Genomic DNA, 18,316 nt, shown 5'->3' on the forward strand with positions numbered 1-18,316 from the left:
ACGTTCTGCCAAACCATTCGTAGCAGGGTGTCCTGGGGCAGTCAGGGTATGTTTAATGTCATTTGTCGTAAGAAACTCTTTGAACTCGGTGCTGGTAAATTGGCTGCCGTTATCAGTAGTCAGGTTCACTATGTTTTTTCGTTCAAAATCATGCTAGATTAGCAAACCTATACATTTTTGGAAACGTTATTACATGGAAAATCTGAAAATCAATGTTTACATTTGCCAATTCCGACCAATTCGATTCGACCAATTCGACCAATCGACCAATTCCATTCGACCAATTCGACCATTCGACCAATCGTTTCGATCGACCATTCGACCGATTCGATTCGATTCGATCGACCATTCGACCAATTCGATTTGCCAATCAATTTGACCGACCTTTGCTTGTGTGGAACGGACTGTGAAAACGATGCGGACTATATTGTCGGATACGACACACAGGACAGTGATGACGAACTCTAAATGGCATATTCTGTAATCGTGTATGTTTGATGCCATTGACTGCCTGTGTATATTTTGTCATTGACTGCCTGTGTAGATGTGAAGTTATACTGACTGCATGTGTATATATGATTTTGCTGGCTGCCTGTGTATGTTTGGTGATATTAATTATTGTGACACATTTTGATGTTATTAACTGCCTGTACAAAATGATAACATGTATTTGATTATGCAACTTATCGCGAATATAAAGACAGTATTTTGCAATTCAAAACCTTTGATTCGTGTCTTACCATTCCCCATAGCACTAATTTGATACTTTCATTTGATTCCTTGTCCCTGAAAATATAGGTTTAGTATATTTTAAAATGTTTTTAGGGTAATTAGAGGCAGAAATAGAACAAAATATGTATTTTACAGTGGCCATTTTGAAAATCCAAAATGGCCGCCATACAGGTATCTCTCCAAATGTAAACATTGATTTTTAGTTTCCTTATGCTATAACCTTTCCAAAAATGTATAGGTTTGCTAATCTACCATGATTTTGAACGAAATATAATTTATTGACATAGTGAACCTGACTACAGTCACAAGGTGTTCCCGCAGACCAAAAACACTGAAAATTTTTCAGAGGCTTTTAATAATGGTCGTGGCAGTAGTGTTCACCAAGGGAATTACTTCTAAGTACTTTGAATAAGCCACCAGAACCAAATACAGTTTCCCTTTAAAAGGGCCCGCCAGGTCTAGATGAAGTCGTTTCCACAGACCGGCAGGCCAAGACCACGATGAGGGCTGGTTCGCCGGCAGAGCCTTTGCATTCTCCTGACACATTGCACACGATTTCACGGTGCTTTCAATATCCTTGTCGATATTTGGCCACCACAGGTATCTCCTGGCCATTTGTTTCATTTTTACCATGCCTGAATGTTCAGCATGTAAATCAGTGAGCCGAATCTGCCGAAGCGATGTGGGAATAACCACCCGAGAGTTCCACAGTACAATATCGTCTTCCACAGAAAGTTCCAGCCTTTTGTTGTGATAAGGCCGAATCACCTCCTCCGGATTCGCATTCCAACCATGTTTTGTGAAATTAAGTACCTTGCCGAGAACTGGGTCCTTCATTGTTTCAGCCGCGGCGACAGCGGCATTCACAATTTCATCATTTTTCACCAGAAGTACCTCCACAATCACTCGTTCAGGCTTTGTAGGATGACCCGGAATGGGTTTTCGTGAGAGGAAATCCGCATAAACGTTTTTCTTGCCTGTGATGAACTGTATGGTGTCGTCGTAAGCTGCCAACAGTAAGGACCATCTCTTTATCCTTGCTGACGCTAACTCTGACATGGGTTTGGAGATACCGGAGAGTTGTTACAAACCAAACTGGACAGATTCCTGTTGACATACAGGGCCACGCCTCCCTCATTTGGGAAATCACCTTCAGAACTGTTAATGAACAGACAACCTAGAATAAGGCTCAGTGCTCAGAGCTAACCTAACCAAACAAGTGAAGGTGTTCCAAGAGAACCTCGGACATGTCCCAAAGTTCCAGCAAGGCTAACTCGTGTTTGCGCGAAATTTTGGAAAAGGTCCGAGCTGGGTCCTGGGACTATCTTTCCGGTCATTAGCCCAAGAAATTACGATGTGCGAGTAAACGGGTTGGTGTGGAAGAGACATGAAGAACAACTACGTCCCCGGAATGTGACCACCCCTTCATGTTTACAACTCGGTGGTGAAATGGGGGGCCCCGACCAATTCCCAGTCTCGCTTTCTGGACCCTTGTCTCCAACTAGTCTTATTGGGAGGGGGAGTCAGGAAATGTCTATTCCATTTGCACCACCTGTTGAACGAGCTACTCTTCCCGATCAGCATTTTGATGACTCGATTTTTTTTCTCCACGGGTTGATCAATCTGGGAACCCAGAACCGGTAGTGGATGAACCCGTGCCTTCCCCATAACCTGGTCAACTACCTCATCGGGTTGGCGAGTCCAGAAGATTTCCGGTGCGAGAAAGGAAGAAAACGTGAAGACTAATTGAACAATGCTGAGTCTGTGTATTTGCCTACCAACTGGATGGATGAGAAATTTGTTTTTTGACCCCTTTAGTCTAACATTTGTGAAACTGAGTTAATTGTAGGTTGGTTAATGAAATGATGAACAGCTTCATGTGATTGTGTTATCTAATTTATATGACAGATATATATGACAGTTTATATGACAGTTATCTTCATATGATTCCTTAGTATCTCTCCCGGGCTACTCCCTCCTCCGGTATGATAGACCTGAGCCTCGTCCTGGAGGCGGGGTTGCTATCTTTATCAAAAACTCTCTTCCTCACTCGCCCTGCACTGCACTCTCTCCACCTCACCCCCAGGAATACCTCTGGCTACGGCTTCCCCTTCGCTCCCACCTCTTGTTCATATGTGTGTTGTACCGTCCACCAAACAGTGATGACTCCATCTACATCTCGCTGTCTGATAATATGGACCAACTTCTATCTACTCATCCCAACTCTCTCTTCCTCATATGTGGTGATTTCAACTGTCATCATGCCAGTTGGCTGGGTGTGGGTACCTCTCTCACCAGCCATGGCTCCTCAGCAAAGGACTTCTGCGATTCACTGGGACTGACACAATCTGTCAATTTCCCGACCCGGATCTCAGTCAACGGAACATCTTCTCTTCTGGACTTGGTTATGACTAACTTCCCTGAAAATGTCTGCTGCGCTTCTTCTACTCCAATCGGGTCATCTGATCATGTCCTTGTTAAAGTGGACATCTCTCTGACCATCCTCAGGGAGCCTGCTCAGCGTCGACGAGTCTGGCATTTCACTCAGGCCAACTGGCACGGTCTTCAAGCAGCCATCAATCATCTGGACTGGTCTCCCATCTCTACCACCTCTGACATCAACTCAGCCTGGGAATTCTTCCAAAGTAAATTGCTCTCTCTCATGCACAGATTTATCCCATCTCGTCTTCAGTTGTCATACCCTTCCTCCCGTCCATGGTACACGGAATCTTGTGGTGAGGCTGTTGCCCAGAAACAAATTGCCTTCGTCTCCTGGAAAGCAAATCCAACGGAAGGAAATCTCATTTCCTTTCACAAAGCCCGAAACAAGTGTGTGTCCACCCTCAGGAGAGCCAGGAAACAATATCTCTCCGTTCTCAAGACCGAACTCTCTTATCTGTCTCCCTCTTCCAAATCCTGGTGGCGTCTGGTCAAATCCGTTTTTTGGTGTTTGTTCCCCCTTCATCCCCTCCCTTACCTCAAACGGCTACACAGCTGACTCCGCACGTGAAAAAGCTGAGTGCCTCAACTCTGTGTTTGCCTCTAAATCTTGTGTCCCAAACCCATCCCTCTCTGTACCCACCATACCCAGTCGTACCCTGCTGCTCCTGGACTCCGTGTCCTTTCCTCCTGACAAGGTGGAAAAGTTTCTGTCAACCCTCGACTCTGATTCTGCAACTGGACCCGACGGCATCAGCCCACGGGTCCTAAAATCCTGCTCTGCCGCTCTATCTCACCCTCTCTCTGTTCTCTTCACCCTCTCTTTTGCTCAAGTTCAACTGCCATCTGCTTGGAAATCAGCCAACATCACCGCTTTGCACAAAAAAAGGTGCAAAACAGATCCTAGCAACTACAGACCAATCAGCCTTCTCCCAATTATCAGCAAAGTCATGGAATCCATCATTGCTTCGGATATGAAATCTTTCCTCTTCTCCAATGGCTTGATCTCTGATCATCAATTTGGTTTCAGACCAGGTCACTCTACTCTGGACATGCTGCTTCTGCTGTCTCAACAATGGATGGAGGTCCTCAATGCCAAACAGGAAATTAGAGCTGTCTCCCTCGACATATCACGTGCCTTCGACACGGTCTGGCACCCCGCTCTGCTCACCAAACACTCCTCCTTTGGTATCCATGGAAATCTCCACGCATGGCTGGCGGACTTCCTCTCTAGTCGTCGTCAACGTGTGGCCCTGAATGGGTTTCTCTCATCTCCTCTTCCTGTTCAGGCTGGAGTTCCCCAAGGCAGTGTTCTGGGCCCCGTGCTTTTTCTGGTCTTCATCAATGATCTCTCTGACTCTCTTGAAAATCCTCTCTATCTCTTTGCTGATGACTCCACTCTCTGCTGCTCCATACCTCTTCCCTCAGATCGGCAGTCTGCAGCCTCCTCACTCTCTGAAGACTTGGACAAAATCACAGACTGGTCAAACAAGTGGAACATGTCTTTCAATCCTGACAAATATCACACTCTTACTATGTCTCTCCGAAAAGATCGACTGGACAACCCTCCCATCTACTTTCTCAACAATCCTCTCCAAGAAGTTCTGTCGCTCAAGCTTTTGGGTCTCACTATCTGCCATGATCTTTCTTGGGAAAACCACATTTCCAAGCTGGCCTCCAAAGCCAGTCGCCGACTGGGCATCCTCCGTCGTGTGAAGTCCTTCCTCGGCACACCTGAGCTCCTCACCACATACAAGGCTTTCATCCGCAGCTCAATGGAATACTGTTCTCCCCTATGGGCCGGTGCTCCTGCCTCACACCTAGCTCGGCTTCACGCTGTTGAAACCAAAGCTTTCAGAATTATTGGAATCTCCCGCGATGAAGCTATCTCTGAGGGCCTTTCACTCACTCACCGCAGGCAGGTAGGTGGTCTTTCTGTCTTCTACCGACTCCTCTCCGGCCTTGCACCCCCAGCTCTCTCTGTGCTCTGTCCCCCAAATATTCCTACAGGTCGCACAAGATCTGCCAGCAACCCTCTGATGGTTAAACTGCCGAAATCTCGGCTCTCTGCTCACCTTCACTCTTTCATTCCTCTTTTCTCCCGCCTCTGGAACAAACTCCCTCACTCCCTTCAATCCCACTCCTCCCTCCAGGTCTTTAAAACAGCTGTTCACCACCATCTCTTATCTTTCCCCATCCAAAACCTTGATCTTTTCTACCCCCGCTAATTCACCCCAGATCCACCTTGTTTGAAATTCCAACTTCTTTCCTGGAAGTCCTGGCAGTGTCCATATGTTTTATACCTCTCCCACCGCCCCCTTCCCATGCCCCCCCCTCCAAAGCCCTCGCCCTCTCTCAGATCTCTCGATGTCTCCATGTCTCTCGGTCCCTGCTCTCAAATGTTGTGTTTGTGTCCTTCCCCCTCTCTCCCCATCTTGTCTACCGCTCCCGATGTTATATGTTTTATGTGTCGGTTTGTCTTTCTGTGTGATTAATGTTCGCTCTTTCACGAGCCTCGATCTTGTATCCCCCAAAAAAAAAAGACGAGTACAGTGATCTTAGTGATTAACTACTTATTTGTTGTGAGATTTAAAGAGGGGGGCAGTTGCTGTGTCTGTTGGTTCGGGGAACCACGTGATGGGGGTGTTAATGGATGCGCATGCGCAGAAGGGAGAGAATGCCGAATAAAGAAAGCCTCTTGATTCTCGTTCCTGTTGCTGTTTACTGAATCTACGGACACTACAAACACCAACATGGCAGCCGTTACATTGACATCCAAAGTCCTCAACCAGACATAACACCCTCCTCCCCCGTTATTCCCGTTCTTCAAAGGGAAAGGGAAAATTGTTACATCATCATTACATATTTATTCATTACCTCATTAAATTAGTATTTATTGAATATTAACTCTTCATGCCACTAGTGACGTCACGAAAATCGCAATCTAATCAGGAAGTGGATGTCCGACAGGTCATGGTTTATTACGGCCACTCATTGGACTATCCTTATATATTTTTTAATATGTGATTAAGAGTAGCTTAATTGTAGTAATTAATGAACCGAAAATAATTATCTTCTTATTAAAGCATCTTAAATATGCATCGAAGTGACAATTGTGGGTGGAGTCAGGGTAGCTGTAAAACCAATCAGTGGGAAGGATCATTACAGACAGACACAAGCGTATTGCACACACAGTGCTTTCAAAAAGTATTCACACCCCTTGAATTTTACACATTTTTTGTGTTACAGCCTGGAATTTAAAATGGATTAAATTGAAAAAAAATTTGTCACTGATCTACACAAAATAAAAGACAGTGAGAGCATGTTTTTTGAAATTTATACAAATATTTTGAAAATGAAATGCAGAAATATGTATTTTACATACGTATTCAGCCCCTTGAGTCAATACTTGGTACAATCACCTTTAGCAGCGATTACAGCTTCGAGTCTTCTTGGGTATGTCTGTATCAGCTTTGCACATCTGGATTTGAGGAGTTTCTCCCATTCTTCCTTGCAGATTTGCCCCAAGTTCTGTCAAGTTGAATGGGGAGTGTTGGTGAACTGCGATCTTCAAGTCTTTCCACAGATTCTCAATGTGATTCAAGTCTTTCAACAGATTCTCAATGTGATTCAAGTCTGGGTGGGCTTTGGCTGGGCCACTCAAGGACTTTCATGTTCTTGTTCAGAAGCCATTCCAGTGTTTATTTGCCTGTCTTGGATTAATTGGCCTATTGGAATGGAAATCTTCACCACAGTCTTAGGTCTTCTGCATTGTGAAGCAGGCTCTCCTCAATGATTTGCCTGTATTTGGCTCCATTCATTGTTTTCACTGTCCCCACAAGTCTCCCAGACCCTGCCGCTGAAAATCATCCCCATAGCATGATGGGGACGAAAGACTTGCTTCGTGGTTGGGATGGTGTTAGATGGGTGATGAGCCATGATTGGTTTCCACCAGATGTAGTGCTCTGCAGTCAGGCCAAAGAGTTGAATTTTTATGTCATCAGACCACAGAATATTTTCCCTCATGCTCTCGGAGTCTTTCATTTTCTTTTTTGCAAACTTCAGGTGTGCTGCCATGTGCCTTTTTTCTCAGGAGTGGGCTTCCGTCTGGTCACTCTCCCATTAAGCCTAGAATGGTGAAGTGCTGCAAAGACTGTTTTCCTTCTGGCAGGTTCTCCAATGTTAGCCAAATCATTCTGTAGTTCTGTCAGAGTGGTCATTGGGTTCTTGGTCACCTCCCTGACCAAGGTCCTTCTTCTTCCCCGGTTGCTCAGTTTGGTCGGACGGCCAGCTCTAGAAAGAGTCTAGGTAGATCCATATTATTTTCATTTCCTAATGATTGAGCTCACTATGCTCTTGGGAACTTTCAACACTCTAGAAATTGTTTTATACCATTCCCCAGATCTCTTGTCACCTCACCAACTCATCGACCACGTTTTGTCATAACTCGTCCACAATTTTCTGATATTTTGCTATATGTATCGTTTTTGGCCCTATATCTCATTGGTGAAGACTTGCTGCTAGGGCTTGCTGCTTAACCCTGGTGTTGGGCTAGCGGCTAGGGTGTCAGCTTAGGATAACCTAGGATCCTGGGTTCGAATCCCAGTCAATCGCTGAATTAACGCCAGGGGAGTTGACTCAGCCTGTCATAACCTTCCGAGGTCGGCTAATTGAGGACCAGTTCACTGGTAATTCCCTGTTTGTCGTTAAAGGCGGCAAAAAGGGTTGGCGTCAGGAAGGGGCATCCGGCCGTAAAACATTGCTTCAAAAAGGGGACAGAAAAACAACAACAACCACGGTTCCCGAAAAAGGCCAACCCCTGCTTGCGGGGAAAAATGGCCTCTAAAGGTGGTTATTTATTTTTTATATATATATCTCATTGGTGAAGAATCACATCGAAAATTATAGTATCTGGATCAGGCTCTTCCCCAAAACCTAATCATTTTGTCATTGTCACACACCTTACCTGTCCACCAATTTCATCCGAATATGTCCGTCACCTTTTGAGATATCCTGTTCACAGACAAAAAGACAGACGGGATGGAAACACAACCTCCGTCCATCTTCAGTGGTGGAGGTAAAATTATTATTGCCTCTGCTTAGTTGATAAGCAGCGAATTGCTAAAGTTTATCAGGTAGTTTATCATTCACTTCCTCAATTGGTAAATCCTTTCTTATTTAAAGCAAAAAATTGGATCCACAATCTGGATGATCAAATGAAGGGTTTGGAGGTGATCAAATTGAGGGATACCTCCTTTGCTTATTTTGGAATAATTGAGTGCTTAAACACTTTTATCACAAATGTAACCTTTCATCGTAATCGTCGCAATGAGACAATTGAAAGATTGCTTTTTAGTGGACTGTGATGCACGCCATTTGCTTTTCCAAGGCAGCTGAGACAGAAGGATTACACGAACAGCTGCTTAGTTTTAAGCTCGGCAGCATTTCTTCTGAAGGTCAAGTGAATAACAGTGGCCTACATCTGCATATGGAATGTACAGTACCGTGAAAGAATGTGCGATAGTGGGCCAGCTGGGTCATTTTAAGGTGTTATTGTTTTGTCTCAGGTGCTTTACCTAGGTTACATTGTAACTGTGTATCCAGATAAAGAGTCAGCACTGGTCCTCTGATTATGGTCCTTTGACTGGTCCTTTGATTATGTGTTACTTTGGCAAAAGTCTGTAGCAATGCAGCTGACCTGCATTGGTTGTTTGACTTTATCTTTTGTTTTGCTGCCAATGTATTCTCAAGAGGGAGAACACAGCTGTAGAGAAGTTAAAAGGGAAGCTCATGAGTTAAAAGGGAACCCAAAGCCAACATGACCAGTAACAATTTCATGTCGCAAAGAAAATGGATTGCCTCTGCAAAGCATATAACCAACTCTTAAAATTATCTCATGATGTAATTGGAAATTACTGTATTTATTAAATATTCTAGTTCAGCATAAATTGCTATTTGAACTATATTTAAACTGTCAACACAATGGGACTGTCTCATGACTGTGATCCAGCTGTGAAGTTACTCTCTTTACTAAATCTTGATAGATATTTGAATAGCATGTTAAAACTTGCTTTGAAAATAATAACATTCAGAAATTGTTATTGTCATTTCATTCAAGGAAAATGTTGTTCAGATGTAGCTGAATGCAAGACGAGGAGATCAAATACGCAGCACTACATGGACCAATCATCTCTAGAAAATACTTCAATACCATAATACTCAATCGGATCAATATTTGTCATGTGTAGTGCAATGTTCCAAAACATGAGAAAATATGGATCAGTGTTGTTGTTGTTGTTGTATAGCCCTGAACAGTTCTCTTGAACAAGCCTGCGGCATGAAGACAGCCGATTGATCTCCCAAGAGAAACCCAGAGATCCACCAGATCTAGGATGATGTACCTCCACCTTCAGGAAGTCAGCGCCAGAGGAAGAGAGAGAGAAAGAGAGGAAGAGATAGTGAGAGAGAGAAAGAGAGTGAGAGAGAGAGAGAGAGAGAGCCAATAGGGAAAGTGCCGGTCTATGGGGACCAATCGGCACTCTGACCGTGATCGCGCTGCAACCCTTACGAATCCGGGCAGCAGGAAAAATGGGGAAGATTTGGCTCCCAACTTGCATTGGGGGGTACAACCACCCACCATGCAAGGCATCCCCAATAGTTGTGGATCCGTGTTGATGCAATATGTGTGCGAAAAAGTTTTCTGAACGGAATACCCACAAAGGTCTAATTAACACTGTATTTTTTTTTTTATGTATCATTAAGAACACCTGGCATTGAAGGGAATTGTTTTCTTAGCATTTATATATACTTATAGATTGAGAAAATGTTCATGCTTCATTTTTTCTTGACAATATTGAAGCTCACAGAAGAGTGAGGTGACAGAAGGTATAAACTGGCAGCAGAGTAGCGGGGGCAACTCTCAGACACAATAAGTGAGGGAAGTTGAACAAACAGGAAATGAGGAGAGAGAGGAAGGGAGAAAACACTGCAACTTGTAAATAAGAGGGTGTGGATTGGAAGAGTATATGGGGTAATACTGACTATACAGCAGTGCACCACTTTCCTGAATCCTTGGAAAGAGTGGGACAACATAGCCTCTGGAAGGCAGTTCCACATGTGGGAGAAGTAAGAAGCAAAAGATTTGAGATACAGAGTTAGACTGGATTTTGGAAGTTTGACCAAGGGTTGTTTTACCAAAATAACTTCTGCATCTTTTGAGTTCTTGTGAAGGTTCCGTGGGTGTTGAGAGCACAGGGAGTTAAAGCAGAGGAGAAGCAGTGAAAAAAATTGAGGCCACCCACTGCCTACCATGTGAGAGGAACAGGCCTTGTGCTTCGGCTTCATCTGGGAAGATTCCCTTAATGTTGAGAGCCATATATATTCCACAAAATTCAGGAGAGTGAAATGTGATTCTAGGGTACAAGCCTCAGCGTCCCGTAGGAGAGAAAGAGAGTGCAGCACTCCAATGAGTTATGAGAAGAGGACTTGTAGGCTATGATTAGTTCTGATTTTTCAAGGAAATAATGGGAATGATGGTAGATGCCCATGAGTCTGTAGATGTTTGTGGAAGCCGGATTTGTTACATGGATGGCCCAAAAGAGGTTGTGGGTTATGGTGAGGCCTTGAAATTTAAGTGACTGGAGGCTTTTCTGGTGATTGACCCTGGAATTTAATATCTGGGTTTGGTGATGATCCTATAAAGCGACGGTTTCAGGTAACGATGCACATTTTTTAAAGGCAGGATCAGGGTTTGTGGAAGAACTAGAACACTGGACAAATCAGGAAGAAACAGAACAAAAGGAATAATAAAAGGAGGGGGGAAAGCATCAAGAGTGGAGTTGAAGGACAAAAGAGAAGGAGACATGGACAATTAAAGGATGTGGGGAGGAATGACGGGTAGGAGGGACACAGGGGATGGACAGGATATAACAGAGAGAGGGAGATTTGTCAGGATTGAAAGACATACTCCAAGTGTTTGATAAGGTTGTGATTTTTCTCAAGGCCTGAAGAAAGGGAAGAGGCTGCACCCTGCCTGTCTGAATAATGAGGGATGTCACGGCAGAGGGTGGAGTCGTCAGAAAATAGATAAAAGGGATTCTCCAGAGAGTCAGATGGATCATTGATGAAGAATAAGAATAGAACTGGACCCAGAACACTGTCTTGGTGGACTTCAGCCCAGGGAGTGGAAATGAAAGGACTCTGTTGGGAGCCACATGTTGGCTATGAGAGTAGAGTAAGTCAGTGACCCGAGTGGAGTTGTCCTTGAATGCCATATTGAGAGAATTTGGAGAGAAAGGCAGAATGCCAGACTATATAGAAAGCATGCGATATATCCAGAGAGACGGCCCTGATCTCATGTCTGACATTGAGGGCCTCCCTCCATTGGTTGGTGAGTAAAAGCAGCATGTCCAAGCTGGAATGACCTGGTCTAAAACCAAATTGGTGATCTGAGATGAGGTTGTTGGAGAAAAGAATGGATTTGATATCAACTGTGATGATGGATTCCATAACCTTCCTGATGATTGGAAGTAAACCAATTAGGTCTGTCATTAAGTAGGATAGGTCTGTAATAGGTCTGTCATTAAGTGGATCGTGTCTTTGCATATTTAATGTAATTCAGTGATCTTGGCTCATTCCAAGTAGATGAAAGATGACCTAGTGCAGTTGATTGATTGAAAAGAGCAGAAGAGGATGGCAGGGTGAAAGAGAAGGTTTGAGTGGGTGGGTGCAGAGAAACGTTTCTGTGGGTTTAGGGGGGAAGCAGGGTAGAGGGTGGGGCAAGGAGGGATACAGAAAGGGAGAACATGATGCTATGAGGGTCTGGGGTGAGGGGATGCAGGATGAAAGGGCATGAAGTGGAGGGATACTGATTCCAAATTCCCAAAATTGGAAAAATGGAAATAAAGACCATGGGATTGGAGGTAAGAATTTTTGTTGAAGGCACGGTTGAAAGGTGGTGTTGTGGGTACAGGAGGAGGGTTGGTGGACCATGCATTTATCTGACAGACAGTTTTGGGAAATAATCTTTGTGAAGAAAAAGAGGAGGAATAGGTCATGGAGAAGAAGATCGAAGAATATGTGGGGCACTCCAAGCAGAGAGTGCAGAGTGCAGAGGCACTCCAACTCCAATAATGAGAGTGAAGCAATTTTAAAATGTTTTTAAAATGCTTTTAAAGGAAGAAGCGTTTATATTATATGAAGATTCAGTTTGGAGATATTGAGAAAAGACAGGAAAAAAGAATGTAGAACAGGAAGTACAGTCAGAAGGAAATTGAAGTAGAATGAGATAATTGTAGAGAGAGAAAAAAATGTTTGTTTTTAGTGTTTGAAAAAGGAAACGGAAATGGAATAACATTGAGGAGGTAGTAAATACAATATTTGTTAAGAAAGAAGCAAAAACAGGAATACGGAGACAAAAGGTGGACAGATTTTTCACAGCATCTATCTGAGGAGTGCTTAAAGTACTTGAACCCTTGATCTTGTTCTTGAAAAAACATGAAAGTACTTGAAAGGCCTTGAAAAACTTGAAACAAATGACAAATAAAGCACAACAAGGTACAATTTAACATGGAAATTTGGATGGAACCACAAACAGTAACACAGGGCCGAATATATAACAGAAAAACACAACAGATCCAGTTCGGAAAAAAGCGGCAGTTGCAGATTTGATCAACACGTGGAAAAATCCCCAAACTGGAATTTACTCAATGCGAGAATCCTTCCAGATTTATATTTTCAATTGATAGTGGAATATTTACACTTTATGGAGTGGAGCGACAGTGGAAGTATTGTGAGTTTATCATTGAAAGAACTATTTCAATACCCCAAGGTACGTACATCATGAATATCAGTTGTGATGACTCGACATTGAAAAGAAGGAAATGTATCAATGACAATAAATATACTGTGCAGAAGAATATAGAACAGGGGAGGGCAATAATTTTCGCGTGCGGGCCACAAAATAATTTCAGTATGTCCAAATGTCTATAAAAGTAAAATAAATAAAAAATACTTACGCAACATAGTCTTTAAATATAGTATGTGTCTGTCACATAGCAGCGTGTGTGGGGGGGGGTCTGGAATCTTCTTTGATAAACTCGTGTTTGTATCCCTCCACTCAAGTGTGACAAATGCGAATTCCTGTAAAACTGAAAACGATACACTGTAGCTAATTTTGTGTGGCTCCCGTGCTAAACCATTGGCTACTATGATTAGGAACATAATCATAGCAACCAATCATAGGCCCCTGATGTAGAAGCATTTGACAATATGTTAAAATAATATTTGTACATATCAATCATTTGCATTACTTGACTTGACCTTACTCACCTATTTTTATTTCCTCACTGCAGGACATAGGCCTCCCTCAAAATGGTGCATTGTGTTCTATTCAATGCCATTCACGTCTGTTGTACTTCCATAAAATTTTCAATTTCATCTCTTTATCTGATCTTTGGTTTACCTCTGCTTCTTCCAGGGCCTTCTCTGGTTTGCCAGTTTATAATTATCTTCGACTGGTTGTCTGTTCTTCTTTCTATATGTGCAGTCCCATTCCATCACAGTTTGTGATAGTGGGCCTACCTGGGTCCACAGCATCTTGAGCCAGGGGTTCAGATGAAAACACTCACCCCAAACCAAATTATCACCCAGAGAAGTAAATGCCTGCATCATATAACCATTAAACCCTGGTGTTGGGCTAGCGGCTAGGGTGCCGGCTTAGGATCCGTAGGATCCTGGGTTCTGAATCCTGGTCGATCGCTGAATTAACGCCAGGGGGGTTGACTCAGCCTGTCATCCTTCCGAGGTCGTGCTAATTGAGTACCAGTTCACTGGTAATTCCCTGTTTGTCGTTTAAGGCGGCAAAAAGGGTTGGCGTCAGGAAGGGCATCCGGCCGTAAAACATTGCTTCAAAAAGGGGACCAAAAAAACAACAACAACCATGGTTCCCGAAAACAGGCCAACCCCCGCTTGCAGGGAAAAATGGCCTCTAAAGGTGGTTATTTTTTTAAATTATATAACCAGGAGTAGTATATTGACCTGAGACATAAATAATCAGAAGGCAAGAGTTGTATAGGAGAGTAGGAGTACTGACACATATGAGGAGCTTGAGGAGGTCCATCTGAAATGCATGAAAAGAACAAGCACACTTCCTTTGTACATCACATAATTGACAGGGAGGAATGCAATACCCACTTTCACCTTTTTGTATCTTAATTCAGTTGTCTAGGCTCATCAAATACAGAATGGAGGCAATGGATCAACAGACAAAATTGGCCAAATAAAAAGCAGAGGTGTCAGAACAAATGGATACACCAGAATATAAGGAGAGAAATTGTATGAGAGGAGTCTCATGGGGTATAGTCAGGCCTCAGAAGTGGAAATGAAAGAGACCTTGAGGTGGCAGTGGGCAGCAGATTTGAAAATCTGTAAGGAAGAGCTCAAGGCAACGGACTCAGAAAGGCAATTCCAGAGGTTAGATAAGGGGAAATGAAAGAATGGAGGTGATGATTGAAGTTTTACTTGGTGAGGGTAACAAGGAAAGAGTTTCTAGCAGAAGGTATGTGACAGGGGCTGGGTGGAGAGACCAGAATAGAGCTGGTAAAAATAAATAACTACAAGGCCACCAACCTATCTATATGAGCAAGAAGTATGCCCTGAGACTCAGCTTCCTGTTGTGAGATTCCAATGCCAAAAATGTAGGGGCCCCAAGAGGGGAAATAGGGGAAGCAGCAGTAGTATTCCATTGTGCAGATCCATATTCCATACCACTTCAAAATAAGGCTTTGTACAGTGATGTAAACTGAGGATGGCAGAGAAGGACTTGGTCTTGCAGAGAATTCTGAGGCAGTGGTCAGCATTGGAAGCCAGTTGTAAGATATGATTTATGCACGACAGGTTACAGCTGAGAGTGCGGCCCAGGAGATCCAGAGATTGTACCACTTTCAGAGGCTGACAACAGAAATCAGTTGAAGGATTTTGCTGATGGTCCACAAAGTAGGGAGGTGTATTAAAAAGTGCTAAAATTGATTTTTCATTGACAAAGACATGTCAGTTAAGTGTATCAAGAACAATATTGGTCCCAGAACACTACCTCAAGTGACACCGGGATCTAGAGATGCAGTTTCGGATAGTATTCAGTCTAAAGCAGTCCGATGTTTCAAGCACACAGGAAATCAGATGGACGGTGTCAGAAGGAACTATGGGTAGCATTAGCTGACAGTTTGTATATTATGGTGGGGTGCCAAAGAAAATCGAACACACAGATGTTCAGTGAGATAGCCATGGCCTCTAATTTGAGAGTGAGGACATCCATCCACTTTTGACACAGAGAAAGCACCATATCCATGGTGGAATGAAAATGGATAGAGATCAGAGTTTTAAACGAGAAAAATATGGGTCTTGAGGCTTGCTCCAATTAATGATTGCATGACATTACTTTTAGGATTGATTTATGAACTAGGGGTGCAGGGATGGTGGGACACCCAGCGCTGCCAGGCCAGGTGAGCTTTTCCCGGTTGTTGTTTTGAGATGTGTTGGACATTGAAAAACTATGGAGTTATAGACTCATGATGGTTACCTTTTGCCTGCTGGCTGGCGGCAGCACTACCTAACCCAACATCCCAATATACACTTTATAGCGACCTTTGGTGGTCTCAAAACAGCCTCCAAGACCAACGTGCGGTCACTTAAACCCTTGCCTAAATTCTGAAGGACCTATGTACATCCAAAACTTGGAGCCCCTTGGCCATGAAATGTCTCTAGTCCTCTAAACCATGATATGATTCAGCCATGAAAGGATAACAAACAAATGCACAAACAAACACACAAACAAGTGAAATTGTTTATTTTTCTTCTCCTCCTCTTCCCTTTGTAAGGGGTGAGGTCCGATGACACCAAGCTTCTGCCCTGCCTTGACCGCAATACTCCTCCACTCCCCTGTATCCTCAGCCAACTCTCTCAACTCTTCAACCACCCCCACCTTACTTATATCCCTCTTCACACAATCCTTTCATCTCAACCATGGTCTACCTCTTTGCCTCCTACCTTGTTCCCTCAACCTATCAGCTCTCTTTGCCATTTTCACTTCCCCCATCCGCAACAAATGTCTGGCTCATCTCAGCTGGCATTTCACCAATCTTCCTGTCAAGCTCATCTGCACACCAATCTCCTCCGTCAGTTCATCCATCCTTCTTCTATCCACATCTTCACTCCCGCAACCCTCATGACCCAGTTGTTCTCGCAAACCTGCAGGCTCTGTTGTTGTCTTTCTGTCAGTGCCACCGTTTCCAGTCCATAAAGGTGGGCCGATGTTACACACGACATCAGAACCTTCCCTTTCAATCTCCGCGAAATCTTTCTGCCTGCCATTACTCCCTCCTCCACGCATTTTCACCCACCTGAATCGTACTCTGCACTTCTGCCTCTGACTTGCCATCCCCGGTCACTGTTACCTCCAGAAACTCAAACCTATTTCCTTTTTGATCCCCTTCCCCTCTAACCTGATATTCATTTCTTTCCTCTGCTGCCCAACCCACATCACCTCAGTCTTTTCCACCTTCACATATAGAGTGATTTATGAGAAAAATGGCAACACACACGCACACCACAAACACACACACACACACACACACACACACACACACACACACACACACACACACACATACACATACACACCTCTCTTTAGCATAGATAGTAGGATGGGGCCACATTTTGTCACAGTCAGGTTGTGGGTTGTATAAAATAAATATATTAAACTTACATTGTACCTGTCATTAGTGTAATAGTTTGTAATATCCAATATCTGTGTATTTGACATGTACAGTTTATTAGTGTTCATTTTATATTTTTTGCATCTCTATGTTGAGATTTTATGATGCAAAAAGAACATTTTCAAATAACTAGTTGGGAACCTATTGTTACATTTACTTATAATAGAATTATAAATATTCCATTCACTAAATTCATAGCACCAATAAATTAATGCTTGCTTTATATTTACTATAACACATCAAAAGTAGAGGTGTGTAATTGGTCCCCCAACTTCCTTTTTGGCCTAATTGAAATAAGTATAGATTAGGAGAGGAGGGCTGGAGGGGGATTACTCAGTTATCGGAATATCATTTGGTCATCTGGGATTATTGCCATTCAAGCTGTAAATAGTCATTGTTAAGATTGATAATAATTAGTTAATAGGGAAAGTTATTGCCTGAACAGGTTTAAAAGATGACATACATCGGAGTATCTAGCCAGGTGTTGCCTTAGCGGTTAGGGTGCTGGCTTGGCAATCAGAGGATCCTGAGTTCATAATCCCGTTTGATCGTTGAATTAACACCAGGGGGGTTGACTCAGCCTGTCCCTTCTGAGGTCGGCGAATTGAGTACCAGCTTGCATTGCTGGGTGTGCGCCCCAGTTTAGAATAGGTACACTGTATCCCTGTATGTCGTAAGGGGCCACCAAAGGGATGGTGTTGGGAAGGGCATCTGGCCATAAAAACATTGCCCCAAAAAGGGAACCATGATGATTGTCATGGGGGCTGCAAGGCTAACCCCCACTCCAGCAAGGAAAATGGCCTTAAAAGGGAATTTTTGTTTTTTATACATTATTGTACCTCTCTCATGTGCTGGGATTGAGGTTTATAGTTGGTTTGACTGATGTTAAAAAATCCTGGGCAGGCATAGTGACACCTCTTCAAAGAATCTGATCTATGGAAAGTTGTGGAGCAGCATAGCAACTTTTATGAGGATATAGTGTTGCAAATAGTTTTGAAGCTACAGTTATTTCAATATGTCTGCAAAATAAGGTGGATTTTTATCGGCCATTGGGCACCCTTACCTATTCGGGTGCAATTCCTAAAAAAAATATGTGTTGGTGCTAAAACTTTGGGATTTTACCTGGACAGGTTGTGGCCCTTAGTCTTTTTCCTGGAATACCACACAATGTCACTGTTGTCTAAGTTGCTAATTTGTTTTGCTACTTAATGACAACTAATTTATCATCAAAACTATAAGATGCATCTATCTATAATTCCAGTAATCTCTGTGTGTATGTGTGTGTGTATGTGTGTGTGTCTGTGTGTCTGTGACCGCTGTTTCTCGACAACCACGGGTCCGATATACTTGAAACTTGCCAGGTATATTGCTGG

The sequence above is a fragment of the Myxine glutinosa genome, chromosome 8, assembly GCF_964187855.1.
Source record: "Myxine glutinosa chromosome 8, kmMyxGlut1.1, whole genome shotgun sequence".
In the NCBI taxonomy this organism is placed as follows: domain Eukaryota; kingdom Metazoa; phylum Chordata; class Myxini; order Myxiniformes; family Myxinidae; genus Myxine; species Myxine glutinosa.